The sequence below is a fragment of the Sturnus vulgaris genome, chromosome Z (genome assembly GCF_052056855.1).
Source record: "Sturnus vulgaris isolate bStuVul1 chromosome Z, bStuVul1.hap1, whole genome shotgun sequence".
Classification (NCBI taxonomy): Eukaryota; Metazoa; Chordata; class Aves; order Passeriformes; family Sturnidae; genus Sturnus; species Sturnus vulgaris.
The window spans coordinates 70,349,181-70,365,725 of record NC_142283.1 but is presented as its reverse complement, the minus strand read 5'-3'; the positions used below and the strand labels follow the sequence as shown (position 1 = coordinate 70,365,725).

General features: G+C 36.7%; 1 long non-coding RNA gene across 2 annotated transcripts in view; it reads right to left on the bottom strand.

Annotated features, from left to right (window-relative positions):
• Positions 1-3,302: 3,302 nt before the first annotated feature.
• Positions 3,303-16,545, bottom strand: part of LOC106852702 (uncharacterized) — a 32,828-nt gene continuing 19,585 nt past the window's right edge. Inside the window, exons 2-4 of one of the 2 annotated variants that reach the window (XR_001403045.2) lie at positions 9,064-9,178; positions 8,388-8,605; positions 3,303-5,063 (exon numbers count right to left, since the gene is read on the bottom strand). This is a non-coding gene — a long non-coding RNA (uncharacterized LOC106852702). Of the gene's footprint in view, positions 5,064-6,111; positions 6,897-8,387; positions 8,606-9,063; positions 9,179-16,545 lie in introns of those variants that run through there. The other variant, XR_015799530.1, reaches the window with a different exon arrangement.

Here is a 16,545-nt window from a genome sequence, read left to right as displayed (position 1 = left end):
AGATTTGCAGAGCAATAGCATATCTATTTGTTACTTTCCATACAAGAGCAGCAAGCCTTGACATTCGGTATCTCAAGTAATATTGCTGTCTAAATGCCTGCAAGATCAGGAACTTTTCTTATAAATGTTTTCAGCACACTTACAAGGCTATCATGTTCAAACAATCAGATTCCCCCTCCCCAAACAAATTTTGCAAACATTTCATTATTTAATACTTTTAATGAGAAACAGCTAGGCTGAATGGAACCCCAAATTATGAGTTTTATAAAACTTAATAGCATAAGATCTACCAGTATGTTTCAAAAACTTTTTTTATTTCAAGTGGAATAACAGTGTGCTAAAGAAGAAAAACAATCTCTGCAGGGTTTACAACCCATCCATTGGATATTTTTTAAGTACAGAGTTTCTGAGAAGTTAAGCTATTTCCAAAACAAGAGTAGCAAGACATAAAACCTTTCAGCTTGGGGTTTCTTAAGTCGCATAGTTAAAGGAATGTTTTGCACCTGCCAGTTTTAAAATTTCACCTGTGGCTAACATAAAGAGTCAGTCAGTGGCAATAAAGCTGAAGGCTACAAGAGTAGATGTGACCAATACAAGCCTTTTGCTAATCTGGCATAAGGTGGACAGGAAATGTGAGGCTTAGAATGCTTAGAATACTTGCTTAATTCTCCCTGTTATTTCAGTGTTTTCTCAGCTTAGCCCTTAATTAGTCCTTAGACAAACTCACCTGGAATAAGGGCCTCAGGCTGTGGCACAGATGTAAACACAGTAATGAGCATTTTGGTTACCCTCTCTACCGTGGGAACAAGGCTTTCTGTCATGGACGGGCAATAGAAAGTCTTTGGTGCCACAGCAAAAATCTGTGATTTGTCAACTGAATTCTGAATATCTGAATTCTGTCCACAGGCTAAATGAGCTTTTAGGCTACCCAGCAGAAACCTGGATGACCACCTTGGATAACAGCAGAGGTCTTGCTACAAAACTGCTTTTACTGTTGAGCATCGTGGAAGAGTTTGCTGGAATCAAGGAATTACTTATCACTGAAAATGCAGACTCTAATCCTCCCCTTAAGGTTTAAATATTCAGGTCCATGTCCTAGAAATCATTGGGAAAACTTCCTAGCAACACTTCCTATCATTAAGGTAATGTGTTGCAAGAACACTGAATGAAGACCTTTGTCTTCATAACGGGCCAATTTTTTTTCCTTTTTATAACATAAAGGAAATGTAGCTCTAACTAGAAAAAAGAGTTTTATAAAATGTAATGGAAAAGGGTATATATAGTGTTTATGACAATGAGGGACAAAGTATGGAAGTGATTTGCCTGATCTCCCAGAATATCTAAGACCAGTACTGCTTGTATATTTGTGTGATGTGTTGTAGCCCATGGCTTTTTTTTGACAGGTTTTGGATTTAGTACCCAGAAGAAAGAGAAGAAAGAGCTTTAAAGAGGTTGAACCACATGGCCAAGCCAGCTTACAACATATGCTAATTTAAATGTTTGGATTTCATAGCGATAGTTTCTCATTCAGAGTAATGAGATTTTTAAGCTGTTACAAAGTTGTTGCAAATGCTCTAGCTGCCTAACCAGCATATATTTTCACAGTCTTTGTATTGTGCATTCAGGAACATTTTAATGGTTATTTTTCTGTAGTGTCAACAAGAGCCATATGCCTTTTTCAGTTGTTAATGACAGCCTTAATTTTCACCTGTGCTTGCTTAAATCCCACAGTAAAGAGGAAATGATGGAAGAGAAATGAAAATACTTCTAGAAATTCTAAGTAAAAAAAATTTACAATTAGATATAGAATATATCTTGATAACATTCATACAACTTGACAATATTCAGTGCATCAACAAAAGTATGTGCTGGATTCTACAGGTTAACAGAGATGAGAAGCAGCCTAAAAAAAATAGCATTAATTTGCATTTAAAGTTGGAAGTGTAGCCATGCTGTGAATGTGTATTATGGAAAGATTCTTAGTAGGCAATGAAAGGCTGATAAATTCCACCAGTTTTGCTTTCTTCTTGCCAACAGGTAAGTCTGAGAGATGTTGTATAGGAGAAGTCAGTCTTTCTTTGTTGGAAATTCACAGAGGGATCCCAGATAACAGACACATCTGTCTGTTATGAACATCAATATTTTGTTAAAATTCTTAAATGTTAAACACGCCCAGTAGATATATATTTGCATTATCCCTCTCTGATAATGTCATCCTGTTTTACCACACTTGTTTGTACCACTGCTCAGCCATTACTAATGGAAATAATTCCACAATCCTGATTTCTAGTGGATCTAGTGATTTCTGATTTCTACATTGGAGAGTAGCTAAGGTCTTATGAACATTTTAATAGATTTAGAGAGTATGAGTGTCTAAAGAGGCTATTTTAGATACTGTAAGTATCACTCTGGGGACAGTCTATCCATTACTATTCCGAGGCAGCCTCCTCGCACTCTGAGTCAGCAGGATGGAAGGAACTTGGAGCCCCCGAGCAGCTCCAGAGAGCCAATTCACCGTGTGGCGGCTCAGGGATCATCCCTGCCTGCAAGAACTCTGCAAAGAGACCAAAGCACAGCAGCCATGCTGAAAGCCAAATAAAACACTAAAATACTAAAATACCCTTTGCTTGGCCGAGAAAGCGTACACACTGGCTGTAGTAAGTCAGCCAAAGTTTTTTTGCTATGGATGACTGAAGAAAAAGGCACAGCCAGGATGAAGGACAGGACAAACAGGTCTACAGCAGTGGCATAAGTTTGCAAAAGAATATTCTACATTTGACAGGCACAACTTTGTGCTCCCATTAGTGATGGTTTTGAGCTACAATATGATTTTAGGTGTAAGCTATTTCTCAAATCAAAGCATAAATTATTTCCACCTCTCTTGTCACATCTTGTAGACTTCCCCTCTCATTCCAGAGCTCCCTTTGTTACCTGTGCCTCTGGCATCTGGACTGACTCACTTCAGGCGATTCTGCATCAAATGCAATTTAAAACACTAAACCAAGAAGTCCAGAAGGGACGTGATGGAACATTTACCAGGTGAGTTGTTATGAATAGAAGCTACAACAATTTTTCAACTGCTGTCTTTTACAATTATTTCCTTTTTGATTCTACATTGAATCTTTAGTCTATACAACCTGAGAAACAGTCTAAAGGGGTTGTCTATCAGTTACAAACCTACATGTCAGTGAAGTCAGAGAGTACTTTAAGACACTTAATTTTCTATTCAGACAAAAACGGGTACTATAATTCATTTATTCACCATAGAAGACTTTCACTTAAAGCTTCTGAATTGACTAACACATTTTGTAGATTTCTAAATTCAATGAGAGATTTTTCTTTTCTTCTTCAGTGGATTATCTTTTGCAAATCCTGGGACAGGAATTTTACCTCAGAAAAGGGCAAACTATATGTGATTTATTTAAATTTCTGTACCCTTTCCTGAAACAAAAAAAAGTTTAAAAAATGTGAAATTATTAAGAAATTTATTTTCAAATTAGAGTTTTACCATAGATGAAATTACTGGAATTACATATCCTTCAGGATGTCTTGGAGCAACTAAGTTTCAGAGTGCAGTGTTCAGGCAGATGTTTTGTTGCTTTGTTACTTTGCATGGCAATCTTTTGCAGGTGCTGCAATCACCTTTAGCACAACAGATAAAGATTTCTCCTGTCAGTAAATAATGTTCTGTTGATCCACTGACTGCAATGGCTTCTGAATAGTTTTGGTCTTCCAAGCCATGGATCTGCAACCCAAAGGTCACCAAAGGGGACCTGGGCACTGCAACACGTGCCACTTACCAGCCCCAGAGTTATTAATTCACTAAGCAGAAGGATTTACTCTGATTTTGCCCTAGCCATGCTGTTAACTTTTGTTAGAACAGATGATTTCTGTCAAAATTCTGCAAGAGCTTGAGGGAATTCAATACAGAAAAATGAGATGTGTCGTCTCTGCTCTGCTTTGCATCTCTCTCAGCTGACTAATTTCCATCTCCTGTACCTTCATTTGTAAACTAAGTAAAAACATACCGAGATTTTTAAGGCCAAAGTGACCATTACATTAAGCCCAGTGATTTGTGTTTGACCAAGCATGTCTTCTAGATCATTAATTACATCATATAAACTTAGACATATAAATAATATAATTTTTTACATCCTCTAAGATCTATAGGTGAAAAAATATGTGTAAAAACTATTTTAATTATGGAAAAAATCTATTAAATGAAGAAAGGAAGACCTGAATATAAATGCCTTGCTTGTGTCATCTTTCTTAACTCACTAACATTTTATCTGAAGTCCTCCAAAATTAAATATATATTTTTTTTAATATAGATGTACACAGGATTTGGGTACTGAATGACGTTTATGGCCAACAAATATAAAAAATATTTTTATAATAATTTGTGTTATTACAAACTGAATAGCAGACAGTAATTTTTCAAATATTTTCATCCCATTCCATCAGGTTTCCCAATTTAATTGAATAATTTATTTTTGGAAATATTCATTATATTGTCAAAAGTTTATTTTCATAACTTCTTACAGTCATATCTTTATTGAAACAAACAGTTCCCTTTTTCTTTCAGAAGGTCTAAAGATCACTTGAAGATTCAAATAAATCACTATGTATATGAAGACAGGCCTATTTCCAAGTTCTGCTTCTGAAACTCTCCCATGTGATTCATTTTACAGCAATAAATGCTTCATCCAGCTATTATCTCAGTGAGTTAGTTGCTGCTTGTTTTCTCTTTATTTATCTCACTTGAAAAACCTTGATATATTGGAGTAAAGTCTTGGAATAGTCAGGCTTTAATAGGTGGTTTAGGATCACTATAGTATCTTCAAGGTTAATTAATTCTCTTAAGTCTTTGGTTTGAAGCTAGCTAAGATCCAGATTCTTCCATCCTTCATCTTCATATATCCTAATAAAATCGTTTCTGCTTGGGAGAAAACTAGCAGAACAGGAAGTTCATTCAAAGTCTTTTCCTGCTCATGCTGTAACTTCAGAAGTTTTAAACTGAGATGCTTGTACTTCTGTAGCAACTCCTTTCAATCTTTTGTCTTCTGCAAGACAGAAATAGGAGAGAAGGAAGAGGAAGAACATACTGAGTTTAAAGTTATGTATGTCTTGTATCTCCCTATTTTTCCCAGCACAGATAATGAGCAAGCTAACAGTTCAACTTGATAAAATGCATTAGTCTAAGCTTTTAAATTTTTGTTAGGATATCTTAGTCCCCTACTATAGGTGACAATTTTATCCTGTGCTGTTTAAAATTAGTAGTTTTATATCCAGCTACAGAATGATTTAGCAAACTCAGGCAGAATACAATAGCAGCTAACCATTGATTCTCTCTGTTATAGAGTATATTACTATTAATGTAACTTATTACATAGAAAAGAAAAACCCACCCACAAGAAAAAGTTTAGAAACAAATAAAGAAAATCTGATAAACTATTCCTCAAATGCTAATTATCTCAAATTGAGACTGATGAAAGAGGATCCAAGAAACTCCAAAAAAAGCAATAAACACTGTGGAACAATTTGCAAATGATTGAAACAATCACCTGGTCAGGCTCTGACTCCCAGCCCTAATCTCTCACTGCCTTTGCCTTCAGGGGCTGTGTAGGTTCATTGCTTACCTCCGAGGGGGCAGGGAAAGAGAGTAAATTATGTGTATCACTCATCAAAAGCAAACAACATCAAACAACTAAGCAACACAGCAGACTCTTAGGCAATGTCTATATACAGAGGCCAAGGCTTTTATGTAATGTCATTTATTCCAGTGGAACTAAACCAGTCTGCACTAACTGAACTTTTGGTCTGATACTGCCTTTATAAAGATATCAAAGGAAAAAAAGTAAAGTTTCCACCAGACAGGTCTAGATTATCGTCCCTGGTCTTTGTAGAAGAAAGGAATACACGTTTCTTTCCATGCTGTCCTTGCAACTGCTTTGTCAAATGAGCTGTCGAAGATGGTAACAGTGACATAATCCTTGCATTTTGGAAAAATATTTTCACTTTAATTACGATGAAAGACTTTTCCACTAGGAAAACCAAATAATAAAACATTGCCTCCAGTCAAGATTAAGAGTGTTGATTTGTCCCCAGAGTGGCAGGGGTGTGTATTTTCAGAAATTGCTCGCAGGGTCTGTGCTCCCACCTGTGAAAGCCTTGTGGGCGTTCCTGATCCCTGCACTGTCTTGCGCAGAATGAGATCTTCAGCATGAACGATTCAGAGCATTGTTTTCAGTGAATAATTATCAGGGCCTGGGCTGACTCCTACCTTTTCCATCTGTGTCAGTTTCCCCTGAGAGTCAGATCCCTTATGCACCAGTCATCCCCACTCTGAGTACTGAAACAAGTGTGTAAATCCAGCAGGCACAGCAGCTTCTGGAATCATCACTGAGGAGGTTGTTATTCTAAGCCAAGTGCTTGGAATGAGTTATTTCACCATGAAATAAAATGTTTACATATCTCTTTAACCATCATGTTTTCAGTAATGCTGCAGGCACTGCTTCCTTTTGGTCCTCCAAGTTCTACACTGTAGAAGTAAAAATCTCCAAAAATACTCGCTCTTCAGGCCCCAATTCTGAAGTAAAAAATACACTGTAGAAGCGGCTGAATCACTTTATTTTGTACTACAGGTCAGTGCAGCTTATTTGCATTCATTTTTCAGTGTTCTTGAAGCTCTTCTCTCTCCTCTTTTCAATGTCTCCTTTGTCCTCTTTGAGATTCTCTGATTGCTCTCATATTGCATGAAGTGCTTGGAAAAACCTCACTCTCCATGGAGAAGTCAGAGTGGTAGGAATAGAGCCATTTCTATTCTGGTTTGCAACTAGCTTTTAGGAGAGGAGAGACTGCCATTTCCATGCACAGGCTGTGAAAGCATGGGGTGGCTGCAATCACAGAAAAACACACGCTGTGGTGACCCTTTGAAGCTCTGCAATTTTTGCCACTGTTTCCTTCACCCAGGTATACCTCTCTGCTTCAAGTCTGCAGGAAACATAACACTTAGCCTCATAAAAGCATTCTATATTGTCTCTCTTATTTTGAAGTGGAAGGCTATAGTAGCAGCTCTCTAGCTTCAGGATCTACAGCTTTTTTTCCTCTGGAAACCAGCCATCCCCCAGCATGCTGACAGCATTCTTTCCATCTAGACTCTCCAGAGCTTAATAATTTCTAAATTTTACATTAATTTCCAAATGCCTATCCATCTCTCAATACACATTTTTACTCCTTCTGTTTACAATGAAAATGCTTATAAAGCTTCAGTAAGTATAATTCATGTATTATTAAGATGATATGTGGAGCATGTAATGCCAAAACAATCACATATTAGGAAATAGTGTTTATGTTCAATAGGAAGAAAAAGAAGAAGCAAAGCAGGAAGGAGCATAAGAGTGAAAGAAAAGAAGAGGAAGAGGAGGAAAAAATGCTTCAGTTATGAATGCAATACAAAAGCTGTAGCGTCTATAATTAAATTATTTTTCCATTAATTTGTCATCTATACAGGGTTTTCTCATATAATGTAGTTTCACTTATTGTTGTAATCTCTTCTTCCAAACTTTTTTCTGATTTTCATATCTTAACATTTCCCGCTAGAAATGTTTGTACCTATGGATGCTGGATATTTACATGACAATTGTACCTGCTGTAAACTCAGAACAACTTCCCTCTTTCTTTCCACAGCTCTCACTTTATTCTTCACAATCTTGCTGCAGGAAACACCTGCATTCCTGTCTAAGAACCTGACTTTGCAAAAACTCTCTTCTGACTGCTGTTTTTAGTACAGGCTTTAATCCAGCAAAATAAAATAAATCCAGTCTCTCATGAATAAGTTAAAGCACATGGGCTCAAACACATTCATCAGTTTCCACTGAACCAGACCTTGCAGTGCTGTGTTAGTATTCAAAACATTATGGTATAGATATTTTTATACTTCTCCAAATTTCAAAAGCCCAAATTGTACACAACTTTTCTTCTGAAAATCTGACCCCAATCTCAAGTGTATATTTCAAAGTTCTGTTTATCAAATTTCCACAACACAGTATAAAACCTTCTATTAATGGTACTATCAGTCTTGCAGGCATTTTTGTTCTGACGAATCGCTAGTTTTCAATTTTGCGCTAAATAAGACATGTTAAAATGTGAAAATTACTTTATTTATTAGGACTCATACAAACTAGCAGATTGAAAGAACTAGCAGATTTTTTCCTGTTACTCCTAAAATAATTCAAGTCTATCTTTTATTACACACTCTACAGCTGCTTCAAGTATCTAAAGTACATATTATCTTGTTCAGACTTCACTTTAATCAGGAAATCTTTATTATTATTGTAAGGAATGCAGAATTGTACTTGAAAATAACGTAATTTCTACATACTTACTAATTCTTTGTTGGCATAGATCGAGTCTTGATAGAGTTCCAAGGTAACACTGGGAGTTAATCTGTTAAAACATAGTTTCTGTATCATTCCACTGGAAAGAGCAGGAATGCAAAATAGCTCTTCCAGCCCCATCCTCAAAAAGGCTGCAATTCTTCTCTGTATTTTCACAAGCTGCCCGAGGCTGGGGAAGCTCCTGAGCCACTCTTTCCTCTGCTCCCCTGTAAAAAAAAAGAACCTAGCTTCAGAGAGGCACCTGAGGATTTGCTTCTCTAAGAAAGGAACTTTGCTTGAATTACAATTGGTAGAAAGAAACCACTTCCATTCATTTTTTGACTCTCAAGAAAGTCATTAATTAGGTTAAAATTGAAAAGAAAATCAACTATGTGTTTGAAATGAAATAGCAAAAATAATAAAATGTTTTTTAATATTTCTCTGTAAAATCCTATTTTTCCCCTAAAACCATATTTTGCTCTGATAATAGAAAGGAAAAAAATATATAAAGTGGAAAAAAAAAGAGCCGGAGAAGCTTGAGAACCTACAGAGGAATTTTTGTCTACAAAATCTGAGTATTTATCTTAGATATAATCTACAAAATTGCCTATAGGTATAAAGCAGGGTCTTTAAATACTTTTCAGTTTTCCTCTTAGCAGGAGTATCTATCAAGATTACAATTTACCTCTTTCATTATTAATTCAGGTGAGGAAACTCTTCCTCTCCCATCACAAATGACTTGCAAACACCCAGGCCGATCAGTGGTGTGGCATTCCATTGTCTGCAGATGGCAGCAGGATCTGAAATCAGAATTTTCACTGAAAAACTCTCCCGCATACAGCATATTAAAGTGTTGTTTTTCGTGGAGGACTGATTTGGACATGGTAGGCTGCTTACCATTTAGACAAAGATTGACATACTTAAGGGTTTTAAATTTATAAACATTTCATTTACAAAATGTCAGGAGAGTGTGTGATACATAAATATATATATACGCTCTGGTACTATGCAGCACACATGGCTGTGAAAAACAAAAAGCAGCAGTGGATGCCCCATCTGTAAAAACACCATGTTATTTCTGTTGGTGCTCCCTGTGCATTGTGCTGTTTTCCCAAGCAGTTTAACCATGAAAGTCTGCAGAATGCACCTAATGTATTCAAAACACACAAGCGCCTCCCCACCCTGCTGTCATAATGCCATGGTGTGCAGAGGGGAGGCATCAGACAAAGGACAACCTTTCTCAAGAGCACTTGCATTTTCTAATACACAGCTCAAAAATAAGGAGGAACATGAAGTTGACACTTCTAAAGTGCAAACTTGGGAAAGGGGAGAGGTCTCACATCCAAACATTGCTGTTGAGAGAAAAACTGAGTATGCACATGAGTACTTTAGCTCCCAGAATAAACTCGTTGCTCTCCCCATGAATTTTCTCCACCACCATGTAGATCCCATTCGAATAAAAGGAAAATGGTATTTTCAACTTTAAAAAAAAATAGAGAAGCAAGACGCAATAAATAAATCATGCTGCCTACTGCATATCTCACTATTTGTCAAAAATATGGCTTAAAAGTTTCTGTCTGTGCTTGCTTTTCAGATTTAACAATCCAATATAATTTTCTAAAATGTAGATTTTGCTTTACATAAGTGTATGGAACTCCCCGTGACCTTGGATCCAAGTAGCCACTTGAAAACTTAACAGTGTCAGTTTTCCTGTCTCAGCCTTTTTTCAAACTTTTATTCAGCGTTTTTCAAACACAATTAGATGATATTTTTAAAAGGAGTTCCAGATAGCATACGATTAAGATAGTGGGATTCTTTTAGAAACAGATTCAGAATACGCTCTTGTCCATTTTCTGAACATTAATCCTTCGAGCATTTCCCTTCCTCACCAGTTTCACTTCGCTTTGTAAGGTCAGTCCAAGAATTCTGAGGGAAACATTTAGTTTTAGCAAATTTTAAGGGAAACATTTAGTTTTAGCAAATAAAGGATTAATTAACTGAAATTCGCTCTTAGTTATCATGAAGCTCTCACAGCCTCTCATTTTGCACATATGAAATACACTTCACCTTTCTCTTGTGCCTTCTTTTAATAGAGTCCCGAATGAATCTCATTCAGTTCTGTCTGGCATTTGCTTCTCTTCATTGACAAGCTCTTTTTTTTCATACCTACCATAGCATTATACAGCCAAACACTGTCACCAAGTTCAAAATAAATTAAGAACACACTAATACTTACTTTCTCTGTGAAAGACCTGTATCAGTGTGCCTTACTACTAAGACTATAGTGAAAGTCACATAAATAGAAACATAACAAAGAAAACTGCTGTATTCCTGTGATTTTTAGGGTTTTTTTCAATATATAATCAATGCTATTGAAACTGTTTGTTGACATACAGAGTTTAAAATCCCTTCCTGAACAATTTTGATTATGTAATGCTCAAGTTTAAGGACCTTACTCAAGTCTGTAATAATTCTCAACTTTTCTGGCTTTATCATAGCGATTGTCCAGCAATCCAGCAGCATATTTTTAATAACAATCTGACTATCATAGCAAACACAAAGGTATTTCCATTTCTTCCTGCTACCTATAATATAATATTTCAATAATAAAATAAAATAATTACCTTATTGGTGCTATGAAAAAGTCCAGTAATTCATAATTATTTTATATCCTATGGCAATACTTGGGGGTAGGAGACACCATCTGTATCTAGATTTATATAAATCATCCAGTCATTAAAGATTTTATTTTGTACCATGTACGAGGTAACTAGGCAGGTTCTAGATATGATGGTAAATACTGGAGTAATACTTTGTGCTTCATCTTACGGCCCCAGCCTTTCCACTCAAAAGTGAAGAATCTCTCCACTGCAGCCTAAGTTTATTTCTGGAGTCATAAACTTCTCTTCAGTCAAACATTTTAGCATTGTCAAGAAACCCAGCTGAGACTTTGCTGCTGCTGGCTTAGTGGGACTTTGTCCTTTTGCTTTGTAAGAATTCTGCAGTTCTTGGAAAACTCCAAAGAAAATGTGGTGCATGTATGCAATCGTTCCTTTTATTTAAAAAAATGATGTAACAATCCTCTTGCCTGACACTTCTGAATGTGTTGAGATCTTTTAATGAAAGATACTTGTCCTTAAAGCCAATCATTTTTCTTTCATGTTCTTCTTTAAGTAGGCAAATTCCTTCTTTTTTGAAACTCTCAGAATCTTATTTGTGAAATAGAATTTTTATTAACCTTGCAAGTGCTTGCTATTTCCAAATTCATGTCCAACTTTCTTATGTATTATATTTTTACATTAATACCTAAGTTTCATGGGAAACTTCACTCAAAAGTGTTTGCTTGATTTCAGCATTTCAGAAAAGCAGTTTTCAATTCATTGTGGGAAATAGATTTGATATTTGAGCCCTGTGGATTGCATCAGGTGATCTGACATACATTTCCTAGGAATTCATGGACTGAACTTGGAGTGGCATGCTCTAATGTCCTTAGACTGTCCTGACTAGCCTGCAGTTACCTGCTGCAGAAGTTCTTGCCAGGATCCACTCTCTTGAATAGGATTGCTCTTGGGATGCTGTAATAAATATTTACGAAAGTGCATTAAATGTAGACTCTTGTTAGAGCAGTGCCTTGTTCTAAACCAGCCAGTCTCTCTGACAGCCAATGACAGTGGGAATTGTGGTGGCTTGGCAATAGGGATCCCTCCACCTACATCCTTGGATTCCTTCGTGCCAGCTCCCCGTGTTAAAAGATCCCGTGGCTATAAACTGTCAGAAGTTCAAGTTCAGCTCCTCGCTGAGTATCTTATACAGCTTATCATTGAATTGAGAGGCAAGATGAAACCTTATATTCTTTGTAAACACAATACTAGCCTTGAATTTCCTGAACTTGGTATTTGTCGGTGTATATGAAGATGTCCAACTTCAAGCTAGTATTTCCATACCATAGACTGGGAACTTTCCCAGCAGTGGAGACACCTCTGCATAGACACAGTCCAGACAGGCATTAATCACACATGAGGTCAGTGAGGCTGTACTACTTTGTGCCAGCACTGTAGCTCCTCAGTGATGCAGGTTGAAAGTACCTGCTCTGTGGATGGCTAGGCACAGGCTTTTACACAGCCCCCTGAAAGATGTGGGCTGTGGATGTGAGGAACTGGTAAGAATATGAGGAGCTGGACCTCTAGCAGCCCACAAGACCTTCAGAATTACTCTTGCAGGACATTATTAGGCAAGGAGTCAAATTTGCAGAGGACCGTATGAATCATGAGAAGAGAAATAGAAGACAAACATGTACTGGATCCTTGTCTCCATCTAGCTTTCCCAGCCAAGGACTCATCTCACTCCTCTCAGAAGGATGAACTTAGGACCTTAAGTAGAAACCCTCACAAGTGTTACAAATGTCATCCCTGAGTGACAAGCTCACATTGGAAATTATTGGTGGATACAAGCACAGCCATCCAAATCAGGATCAATTCTTTCCTTGAATACCCACACATCTTTTCTTTGTGATCTGCCTAGGTGTCAGAATGGTGAGAGGGAAAACTGGCTCATCTCCTTCCTCTGCACTGCCAGCTGCTGCAGTGTTAGCACAGTGGCAACAAATGCTGCATCAACTAAAACTTTGTCGATTGTCTGCACTATGGTGTAACTGAATCAGAGGTTTATCAATGTCTGGAAAGCTTAGTCTATAAGCCAAGTGCATATATCTCTATTGGGATTTCAATAGGATAGTATCTTGACTGAAGTCAAACACAGCAAAGGGGGAAGGGAGAAGGAGAGATTAAATATTTTATATCTAGCACATGCAAAATGTTGAGAAATTTATAAATATAACAATAAATGATAATGAGTAAATTATCTAAGACACCTTAATTAATTTATAACATTTGGAACTAGTTCCAAATACAGAAAAATTAGTTATTCAGAGGAAAACCCCTATCCACATAAACCAGCTGAGAATACCAAGAAGTTTCCTACATGGTACTAATAAACTGTGTTTTCTAAGACAATAATAATGAAGTCCGTTTCTTGCATGCCTTCCATAAGCTCTCAACCTACAGTGCACTATGTAAATGTAGACTGCCTTTTTACAGTGTGATTTATGAACAAAGAAAAGTTAATGGCCTTTTAATACCAATGGAATTGACTAGAGGAATGATTCTATCAAAGCAGGTTGTCATTATTTTATGAGCTTCTACCCCTAATATAAATGCCACTCTTTAAAAAAACATGACACAATAGAAAGTGTATTTTAATCACCACTTTATTATAAGGAAGAGCAAACTTGAAAACAAAAACTAAAATGTCTTTGCTACCATGTAACAAAAAAGTATAATTAGCAATAAAATAGGATACTCTCGTTTCGACATACAAATGGAGAACGTAGGACTCCTGGAATGCTTCTGCCAGTGATGCGTGACAAAGGTAAAATCTTTTAAAGTTGTTACACAGAAATTCAAAGATAATTTGGTTAATTATTGAAATTTTTCATATAGCAAATTTGAAACGGTTTTTGTCTTCAATTCAGATGTATTCTTTGAAAGCAATTTCTTTTGTACTTGTACAAGTCTCAGAGATCCATATATGCATGGACTCCTATAGATCCTACCAATTTACTTCAATAAGTGTTTAAGAAGAATAAAGATTTAGCTCTGAAAATAGCTGGTACATCTGAGGAGCACTTACAGAAAAGTGCCATCTTTACAGATACCACAATACAGTCCGAGCATTAAAGAAATGGTGATGCCCTTTTAAAAGTCTGATTTCAAATTCAATGTTAATGTATATTGCATCTTCAATTTACATCCTCTGCTCAGTTTCCCATAGATTTTATTGCAGAGGCACTCTCTTTTTCAGGTGGGTGGTCCAGGATGCCTCACATCACCCCAAGTAAGTGCACTATGCACTTAGACACAATTTCTTTTGATCTTTGCAATTAAGCACATCTTCCGAATGTTTTTAAATACTACTTTCCAAGGTTAATATTTGGAGGTTCCGATTAGGTATTAGAAATATATATTATAACTGGAAGATAGGTTAGGCATTGGAACAAGTTGGCCAGGGAAGTGATGGAATGACTGGTTTTGGAAGTGTTCAAAAGGCATGTGGATGTGGCACTTTGGGATATGGTTTAGGGGTGATTATGGTAGTGCTGTTGGACTCAATGATCTTGAAGGTCTCTTCCAACGTGAATGATTCTGTGGTACTATGATGCTTGAAAATGTTAATTAATATTTTTTTTCAAACAACTTTTTTTCAAGCTCATTAAGGGAAACTGTAAGAGGCTCCTATAAAGGATCCATTTCTTGTCCAAGTCAATAACTTTCTTAAAAACTGACTTAAAGACACTACCCAAGTATGGTCTTTTACACCCACTACTTTTGTGGATGTAAAGAGACCTGGCAAACCCCCAACTCTTGTTCTCAGAAAAGTGAAAACGTGTGCAATGTGTTGAATGTCATATGTATGTATCCATAGAATGAAGAGCAATGAACAATTTGTGAGAGAAATTGATCTTCGATCTGCAAAGTCAATAGTGAAAGCTGAAGCTACAGAAGTTTGGCAGGCACTGTTCTCATATGTAACCCTATTTCATCATACCAGAATACATCTATCAGATTCCCAGTGCAAACCACAAGCTCTGATTTGTCACCCTGAAAACACAAACACACACAATGGCTTTACAAAGCCACATCCTGATTCCTGACCAGTTGTGTATAAATTCTCAACCCTGCTCAGCTGGGTCATAATAAGAAATAATGCACCAGTGTATGCAAACATGTAGCTGCAAGAGAGGGGAAAAACAAGGCAGAGAAAAGGAAAAGGTAATGTAATGCCAAGTAAGATCTGGGTACAAGAAGGGTTATGAACAGAAAACCAATGTAATAGTTTCAGAATAGTACATATGCCGTGAAGGTCTTCAGCAACATTTTGTGGTCTGCTCAAATATTTTGCCTTGCTTGCAACTTCTCAGCAGCTATGAAATAAAAGGCTTCTATTGAATTCTGTGCAACAACTGCTGCTCCAAACAGCTGTACTTGGCAAATAGCAAATACAAAAGGTAAATATTTAAAAAATGGGAGGTGACCATCACATACCGTTTTCTTTATCTTTCTCCCACATGAAAGGAAGATTCACTATGATAGCTATAAGCCATCTCTACATGTGCAGTAATCAGATAGTTTATGTAACTCTCAGATGGACAAAGGCTAAAAGCAATCTTATTCTCACAGCTTATTGCTATAATTCTAGTAATTAACTCCTCATTATCACATATAGATCTCAAATACAAGAGTAAACTGTCACTGCCTTTCATGGTATGAATCTCTAACATCATTCCATATCACAGTTTAGGATACACAGCACAGTTAGCCTAATGTAATTAAAAGTAGCAGACTGAATCTCTCACAGGCTCTTGAGCTTCACCAGTTTGCCTCTGTTCACTTTGTCAAAAAATTTCACTTCTAAGTATATCCTATCATGTAGCCCAGCAGATCCTACAGAAACAAATAAGCAAAGCAAATGTATCTATGTAAGCAAAGTGTAGAAGTCAGTTATCATAGAAGCTTTTTACCTTTCCAACTGTAGAATACCAAAATTATGCAGTGAAGCTCATGGCGGATTTTTTTCAGAATGAAAGAGAGAAAGATCAGCATGATTTTCATCAGGTCTAATTTTTGCAACCTCTTTCTCACTACTGGTGTAGGCTTTCTGCTGTTCATGAAAAGTCCAATATTTGCATCTTTATGAATGAAGATGAAAGAAACATTACTGAAATGGTGTGTGAGGAGGAGTGGAGTGGAGAATAAGTGTTCTGCACCTATAGAAGAGTACTTAGGAAAACAGTCTGCTGTTGTTCAAAATAGTAGAATTTAGCTTGTGACTATAATTGGCAATGATGCAGTTATAATGAAGGGAAAAATACTGAAAGGGTGCTAGTTTGTGGCCTAGATGCATCAGAATAAATGAAATAATAATACTGATTTTGCATATGTGCTTACATAAATATTACATGTTGGGTAGCAGGAACTATGTTTGACTGATTTTGGGTCTCCTTTCACTTGACTGCATATCTTACCTGAAGATTTATATTTAAACACACCCAGAATCGTCTATGTTTCCATTGCTTCAGTTTATAGCCTGGCATTTACCAGATGTTATGTTG